The following is a 9,699-nucleotide window of genomic DNA, read 5'->3' on the forward strand; positions in this document are numbered from 1 at the left end:
AAATAGGCAAAGTTTATATGAGTGGTTATTCATGTCATTCACACTATTTAATGCACCAATTCCATTTATGAGGTTAATGAATGATATACTACATCCTTTTATAGATTATTGTATATTTGGATGATATACGAGTATATTGTTCTACCTAGGAGAAGCACATCTCACATTTGACACAGGTGTTGGAGACATTAAAGAAACATAAACTTCTAGCAAATCTAAAGAAGTATGAGTTTACACAAGAGTCTTGATGGAGGCCATCATGAAATGGCTAGTGCCTACTAATTTTTGCAAGGTTAGGAGTTTTTTTTGGGGAGCACAATACCTAAGGAAATTCATGGCCTCGTTTTTAGTGGTAGCACCACTGCTCCACACCATAAAAACAAGTGGAAATATTTTGCACTCGCAAAAGGGTTTGAGGAGTTAAAATAAGAAGATTAATCGAGCACCAATTATGGCATTACCAAACTTATAGTATCCCTTCAAAGTGGAGACACATTCAAGTGGGTATGTTATGAAAGTGGTCTTCATGTAGGGAGGAAGGCTTGTATGCTACCATTATGAATTATTTCATGGGGTTGAGGTAATAAGCAGGATCCTAAATATCAAGGAAATGTGATGATATTGGTGGAAAATTGATGGGTGAACAATGGATGTTGGTGAATGATGGGGATGAGTAAGAGTAGAGAACTGAGAAAATGGAGGAACCCACATACACATTTATAATATTTCAATTAGTAAAAAAAAGTAAGGTAATTAAAAAAAGGTTAAAACAAAATATAATTTGAAACTTGATACTTTAGAAGGTGAACATATTTCCTCCCCATGTGGGCCTATATCCTCCATTAGTGTTACCCTAATCTATAAAAGCATTAAACAAACACTACAATTATACTAAAAGAAACTATAATGCACTCTAAAAACATATGAAAAGTTTTGCAAGGAAGTATAGTTTTAATTCACCATACTTGGATGTGCAGTACAAGAAATGAAAAGGTAGCGTCGAATGCAACGTTGACAACCAAAATTGGCACCAATGCATCCATACAGCTGGGGGAAGTGTTATAAAAGCTTGGAAACCCCAAATAACATATAATAGATAGATAAAGAAAACACAAAATAAATTATATTTATATATTGTAAAGAGGGTCATGATAATAACATCCTCCATAAAGTTGTGTCACCTATTTCCCTCCATCTAGCCATAACAAGTTTTCCTGCAACTAGTACATCTATGAGGCTCAAGTGAGTCTCCATGTTCCCTCTTCTAGTCAAGCCTTGTTTCAGAGTCAGATGGTCCAACCCCACCCGCAACATTAGTTGTTGATGACTCCTCATGTGAGGGTGGAATTAAGCGGTCATGTTGCATTGACATGCAAGTCAAAGAAGCTAGCATTATATGGGTCTCAACAAGCTATCCATAAATGGAAGATGATGGGTTACAGGGTTAAGCTTTTGTCTAGGTGGATGAGGACCTAGCATTGGGTTGTGCCTAGCATTTTTTCCATCACGCATAGACCCATAACTCATTCCCTGGAATTCCCCCATGTCAAAATAGTTTGCATGGAGTCCTAGCTGAAAATATCCTCATAACTTCCTCAAGAAGTATATTAGTACCCCCTTATTATTAAAAGAAGGTTTTTCAAATACCATAAAACTCCTATCCATCAAGTTGTCTAGAAATGGTTGGTAGGTGAAATAATCAATACACATGTGTTTTTTGGTTACTAGCATCAGTTGGTTGTATATTGAATCAACAAGAAACAAAAACATACAAAAAATCTTGTTTAATAAAGTTGATATCTCTGATTTGGAATTAATTTAGATCAGTTCTATAGTGTTCACACATTCTATCATTGTAATTAGAAATATTAGTTAACTAGCTTTGGGTATTAGAGATGCATGATACAATTGAGTTTAATGAATTTGCAAGAGACTTGCAATGACTCTCTATTGTTTTGGAGCTTGTATATCATTGATCTCAATGTAGCTAAGGATGCATCTATTTTGTCATTAGGATTTCTTGGTTCTTGGTTTGGGTTTGGTCCTTCTAAATTTTGGTTTGGTGATGGTGGGTTTAGGTTCTTATTAAGTATATATTATCTAAATTCCATACAATTCAATACAATGAGTGTAATTAGGGTATTAATTTGCTTGTTTTTTTACAAATTTATACAAAATTTTAAAAAAATTGGAACACACACACACTAGAATGCTTAAGTAGACTGCGAAGATGAGATATTTGTTCAAGAAACAAGAATTTTTCTCAATGTCTCCCAAAAATGTGTTACCCTATCCTAATTTGGTAAAGAATGGGGCAACGATTGTATACATAAAAATTGTTATACATGCGTGAGAGTGGAGGCCCGGGAACATGCATGTGTTCCTACCATGTTGCATTCCTGATGACCACATTGCCACTGTTGGAACCATCATCTTATTGGGAAAGCCCTAAAAGCTTGCAAGTATTAAAGAAAACATTAATCATTCTCATTTCCAATAACAACGTTTTCATTTTTGTTAAATTGACATTTTGTATGGGTAAACTAATTTTTGAATTTGATTGTCCTTTATAAAATAAAATTCCCCTCTCATAAATATATATCTGTGGATTTTTCATATTTTAACTGTGAACTTATAAAGTTGGATTAGGTTTTCAATGAATGCAGTTTTCTTTTAAATTTACTATCCCAAGATTAGCAAATTCTGCAACATAAATTTATTCATTATATACATTCCCCTAACTAATATTTTCTATTCTTTCAATAATAAGGAACGATGAATAAATACTTTTTTTTTAATTACTTCATTAATACGAAACACTAAGATTTTATTTTATTTTGTTTTTGTTTTTATTTTCAATACATCTAAATATTTTATTCATATATATATATATATATATATATATATAGAACTTGGTTTGATTGAAGATGAAGAAATTGATTTAAATCGATGTTTACTGTGTCATTTCATTTTCTCATCTATGTTAAAAGATTGGATGGCACCACACGAAACTAGGGTTTATCAACATTTATTTGTATGTGAAATTTTTTAATAAAAATTTCCACCATCACCTATCAGAAAATGAAACTCAACTCCAGAGCTTGTCAATTGAATTACACACACTAAAATTTATGCATACATCTAGCCAGTAAATATAAATAGGCTTCACCGACTACCATTTACTTTCTACCTAAATCTGTCGACTATTGCCAACTAATAACTCCCCGCTGACTAAGGAACAATGGGAGTGATTATTATTATAACATATCCCCTTAATCAAAACCTATACTTTAACTTGCCTGCTGGTCTTAGTCTCAGCTAGGATTAAAACAATGCATACAAAACTTGATAACAAAGCTTTCATTTTTGCCTTCTTTCTAAATTGTCCATGCTTGTTCATTTGTTGGTGCAGTTTGATCTTCACCTTTCTTGCCATAAGATAGTGGTGGAGCTTCTCCTTTCTTCTTGATCTTGATTATAGGCTAACATTATTTGCATTCAACATTGCTGCAAGTTCTTGGGACTTATGCTTGTCCTTAATGCTTGAAATTTCTTCAAGTTTTATTGCTTCTTCCTAACTGTAAATATCTGAACACTTAAAAGCAATGCTAGATTTATATAAAATATCATAAAAAGAACCATACTGATTCTTGCCATCTTTCTCTTAAAAGATATATTTCCTTTCTTCATATTTCTTTGCAAAATATTTATACTCAGTTTCATATGGCTCACCAACTTGACCTTCATCCTGGACTACCACTCCACTGAGCAGTTTATCTATAAGTTTATTTTCCTGCGACATTTGTAACCAATCTTCCCTTGAAAACATTTCATCATCATATATCACTTTAAGTTCATCAGTTCCTTCATCCATCAATTATCCAACCAAGGCAGACTCTAGCACATTGCATGTCACATGCCCTCAACTCAGCCACACCTTCACAGGGATTCACAGGCAACCATGCTATGTAGCAGCCACACCCGTATGCTCACAAATAACCAAACAGTTCAACACACAACAACGAAACCCAAACAACTTGCATAAAATTCTGCTAAAAAATGAAGACTAGAGGCTCGAATAGAGGCCCCAATCTTCACGGCCCTAATAATTGAGACCTAATAATCTCACGACAACACAACTTCACACCACTCCCACACTTCAAGTACACCTTCATGATCTCATAGATGACAACACCCAAGATCCCACGCACAAGGACCAACAACTCTTCGCCATTGACCTCTTCACACACAACAATAATCGGCCCTTTACACTACACTACTACTTCAACCAGACATATCTATGCTTAGTTCTCAACACACAACAACTCCTCACCAACTTCAATGCTAAGGAGCATGAAAAACAATGAAATAACAACAACACTCTTTATCTCTTGACTTTGAAACTCTCTAACACAGTGGCACACGACAGCTTTACAAAAATAATCCTTCACTTGCATCTTATCCTCACGAGATTAAGCACTGAAAAAACCATGGCTTCAAACTAGACATAGGCACAAAGACGTTTCCACTCGCTCTGAAATGGGGCACCAATGCTCACTCTACGACCAAGACGAGATTCTACAACTTAAATTAATATCATTGCGATGAAAGTATATCTCCTTAGATAATATTTATAAGTCAATCCACATTAGTGTTCGAAGATTGATGAACATGCTTGTTGACAAGCTGGAAAAAGAGGGATCCAGCGGGATCATAGAAAATTATGAATGCAAATGGGCAAGGGTCCTTGATGGCATGTTTAGAGAAAATTTTACTTGACTGGATGAGTTGGACCGTATTGAGAGAGGTCAAAATTAGGAAGAGGTCACTGAGGACTTGACAGGCCCCAGGAATGGGCAAAGCCCAATAGATGATTAGTGATTAACCTAGGTTGAGAATCCATGCCTTCATGCAACCAATCTGAAGTATGGGTGATGGAGATAGGTGGAAGTAAAAGAAACTAATATATGGGCACGTGGTTGGGTACTACTGGAAAGGTGGTGGAAGATGGATGTATCAGCCCCAGTATGATTCCTCATGCCCCTTCTCTTCCTCCCATGGCCTTGGCTAGGGGCCTTGTTCCATTCTAACAGAAATGTTGACAGAAGAAATTATTGACAATGTCAAATCCAGAGATAATGAGGAGATACCATAGGAGAGGGAATAAAGAATTGGGTGGTTGGCACAAATGAATTTGTGTGGATTGTCACATTATGATCAAGAAATAATGGTAGAATTAGGAAGGATTTAAAGTAGTGTCAACTCTTAGGTCTGGGTAATGACAATTATTTATTATTTGATTGGATCAACAATTCTGCAAAGAGATAAGAGTTTGAAAAGGGATCAAAAGGAAAGTGACCTTCTAACCATTATGTTTCCACTCTTTAGGTTTTTTGGTTATAGAGGTATGAATAGTTTCAGGCAGACCTATCATCGCGATAGGCCTCATGAAGGCTAAAAAAAAGAGGAACCCCATAAATGCACTAGAATGGAGATAGAAACACAAGCAACCGTGCAAACTTATGCTAAATATTTCCCAGTGAAGTGAAAATTAATCTTAGAAACCATGAAGAAGGTAGTTAGGGAGCAACAAGCCAATAAATCTAATGGAAGAGTGACATAACAGGTGGACTAGATTATTGATCCAGGGGTCACAAAAACCCACGAAACCATGTTTTAAAAGATGATGGATATTGCATGGCATATGAAGATGATAATGGGGAAGTTGTTGGCAGAGAATGTCACAGGCCTGGGCAACCATGGCCCTCGATGGAAATAATTGGAAAATATCCATAAGTGTATGGAGCGCCTGGAAACATCCTACACACTCTAGTAGACATTGAATGACTCAAGAATGACCGAATGGATACCTTGACCAAGAAATTTTATGTGCTTATTCATTATATTCACCATTTGGATATAACCTCAGACAATGGGGTGGACCAACTAGCATAGGTGCAGAGGGTTTGGGTCAGAGGTTCTAGAGTAGAGGTGTCTCACTAGGAGAGTAAGCAGAACCTGCAGGTTCCCCATATGACAAATGTCCTTGAACCTAAGTTTAAAATAATGTTGTTTGTTCATCCATGGATTTTCTTATGTGCCTATTGTAATGTTTTTGTTATATATAGTAAAGTAAGTCAATTAGGTAATGTCAAGGCCAAGCAAGCTATATGGATCAAACCTACATGTTATCAAGTCCCTAGGAAACACCAAGAAAATATAATTCATGTCTTTTTTTGTAAACTTTGGACAAGGTAGAAGAATGTCAGTAGTGTGATGGATAAAAGACTGATAAAAACCTAGTTTTACCATAGCTGGTCTGGTTTCTAGGCTAGAAAACAACTTGCAAATGGTGTATTTTTTATTTTAAATATAAATAGCAATATCAATGCATACCTACAAAAAAAATCCAATCCGCGTTTGTGAATAACAATAGTATTTCTGAATAGTAGGTAATGGTGGTTATCCTCTAAAACCTAAACTAGTACAATGATCTGAATTAAATGGTCGGTAAATATCTGGTGCTAAATGTTTATTTATATCTATATTTCTTCATTTTATTTTAATTATTTTTATTTTTATTTGACCAAATCAAAATGTTTACATAACATAACATTCTAAAATCTCTTCCATACTAGATTGCAGAGCACCTCTAGGCGCAATAAATGAGGTTTCTTACAATACCATGTTTTATTAATATTGTATGCTAAGAAAACTATAATTCATGGTTATATATGATTTTTTTAAATAATTAATCAATTTAATTAAAAGGACAAAAATGACATAACTACTTTTCGTATGAATGCCCAATTTATACTAGTTCAATCAACATATAAACTTGTTCATATAGCTAAAATATTTATCAAAGATTTTTTTAGATTACATGGAGTATCAAAGACTGTTGTATCTAATAGAGATGCAAAATTTACCTCTAATTTTTGGAAAGCACTTTTTGCAAGAATGGGTAAACAATTGAATTTTACCATTTCCTATCATCCACAAAAAATGAAAAGATGTAAATAAGGTTATGCTTCACATGTATGTTATGAATCAACCCACTAAGTGTGAAGACTACTTACATCTTATTGACTTCACCCAATAACAAAAATTATTAGACATTTCTTAAACCCTTTTCAAGTTATGGATGAAAATGACGTACTCCATTTTGTTGGAGTCTATCAAAAGATATAATGGTTTCGGGACCCAATATTTTGGAGGAAATGTAACATATAGTCAAAAAGGTAACACAAAACCTAAAGGAAACTTAAGATAGGTAGAAAAGTTATGCAAATCTGAAAGGGACTCATAAATAATATAAAATGGGAGAAAATGAGTACACAAAATTCAGGCCCAAGAAGAGTACCTTGAAATTAGGAATTTGTGCTAAGTTAGCACTACGATTTTGTGGATTGTTTGAAGTACTAGCGAGAGTAGGACCAATGGCCTACTAGCTAGCACTACTAATCCAAATAAACGTACACAACGTTTTTCATGTATTAATTTTAAAGAAATATATTCATGATATAACTCATATTATTGATTGGAATGTGGTGCGGGTCGAACTAGAAAGCAAGATCTAGGTCGAGCCCCTACAAACTTTAGACATGATGGAAGATTTACTCCAAAATTGTGCCATCTCCTAGGGTAGAGTGCAATGGAAGCACTTTGGGCCTGAGGAGGCCACCTAGGAGATGGAAGATAAAATTTGATAATAATTTCCTTCACTTTTAAAGAAGTGATCAATGCAAAGGAAACATTGAGGATGATGTTCATTTAAGGTTGGGGGGGGTGACGTAGTGCCCCTGTTGTAATTATTTCTTTCTTTAACTTAATGGTTTTATAATGTTGCAAACATTTAAATGAAAATATTGGTTGTGGGGCTAGGACTAAGTTTGAATATTATTAAATGAAAAATGTAAGTATTGGTATGTTTATATGAATAAAAAAAAATTGTTTGAAAATATAAGGGGAGCCATTATGTGAGTAATCATGCTACCCTACAATTAGAAATCAATTAAAATAAGTTAGTCCAAGAAGTGAACAATTTTTTAGGTGACAATACTCACTAACTAAACCTCCATATTTTTAAGATCACAAACCACGATAAATGGGCATGATGTGAGAGAAAGGTCATGCAGGGTGGAGAAAATAGAGTATTGAGGGAGAGAAAATCAATTTCATGAAAAGAAGAAAGAAATTCGAGTGGAAAATACTAGACAGAAGTAAAATAAAATACATTGAGCTAATAGGATTATACTAAGGTCTAAGGGGGATGCATTACCAAGTATTGATTTTGATCTTTCATGGAAGGGTATCCTAATGCCCAAGGAGAACTATTATAAAATGTGGTTCAATTGGTTGGGAGGAATGTGCCTATTCCTGTTATATTTTCAAATATCTAGATAAGTGAAATACCTCTGAACATATTGTTTTATTGGAAACCATTAGAGAATTGTTTTATGGTAAACTAAAGTTGTATTCATAAGGGAAGAAGAATAAGTAAGAGATTAAGCATATTGCATTTAATTTAGTTAAGGGTTTGTTCTAAGAATCTAATCCCTGATATGAGTTGATAATCTACCTATTTGTTTTGAACAGAGCAAAAGAGCTAACTCGGGATAATTTTATTTATAGATAATGGGATGTGTAGGTTGGAATGGTTATAAGCTAGCACTAAAGGGTATTCTTTCACTACCTAAGATGTGGAATCTTATGTAGTACATGAGGTATGGAATGTTATGAAGGGTACTTACATAAACTTTGGGAATATATTTCTAAAGCTAACCCTTCTGCATCACAAATTACTCAAAAGGATATTTTGGTTTAACTTGACTTGAAGTTGATAAGGGATATCTAGGGTAAAACCTGAAAATGTTGGGTAAATATAAACTGTATGTTTATGCTTAGCAATAGAATTTCTATAAAAAAATATGAGAATATAGGTATATTTTTATGAAACCATGCAGAGAAAAGAATAGATATTTTCTTCTAAGTAATCCATATGAGTGGAATTAAACTAATATAAGAAAAAATTGAGCTTAAAAAATACCCCATTATAAGGAAAGATATCTACAACCAAATACGTTTTATATCATGGGCTAAATGAATTAAATACAAAGAAGTAATTGAAAGGAGTACATTTATTCTAAATTAACTGTCAGGCCAGGGTAACTCCAGGATGAGCGGGAGAAAAGAACTGATATATTATTCATTAACTAACTCATGTTTATATACAAAAATAAAACGGATCAGTTCATCTTCTAGATGACTGTCCAGTTCACCCATCCATTTCGGATTAGGTGTCAACATTCCCCCCTTAATCTGAAGGGATGTTGGTGAGTCCAAGCATCGTTCTGAATCTTTCAAGCTTTTCTCTTCCAAGCACTTTGGTGAAGATGTCTGCAATTTGCTCGTTTGTGGAACAATGACGGAGATGGATTGTTTTGGCCTCAACATGATGTCGGATCAGATGATATTTAGTATTGATGTGCTTAGTACGGTCATGGAACTTTGGGTTCTTGGCCAACTTTATTGCAGATGTGTTATCAATCATGAGTGGAGTTGATTGTATTTGTTTTACTTGCAAATCTTCAAGAATTTTCCTAAGCCACACAATTTCTTTCGTTGCTTCAGCTACTGCCACATATTCTGCTTTTGTTTTGGAATCTGCTGGTACTGATTGTTTGCGTGATCTCCAGG

Source organism: Pinus tabuliformis, chromosome 7, assembly GCF_031772625.1.
Source record: "Pinus tabuliformis cultivar Carrire ecotype Pingquan chromosome 7, CPIR1, whole genome shotgun sequence".
NCBI lineage: Eukaryota > Viridiplantae > Streptophyta > Pinopsida > Pinales > Pinaceae > Pinus > Pinus tabuliformis.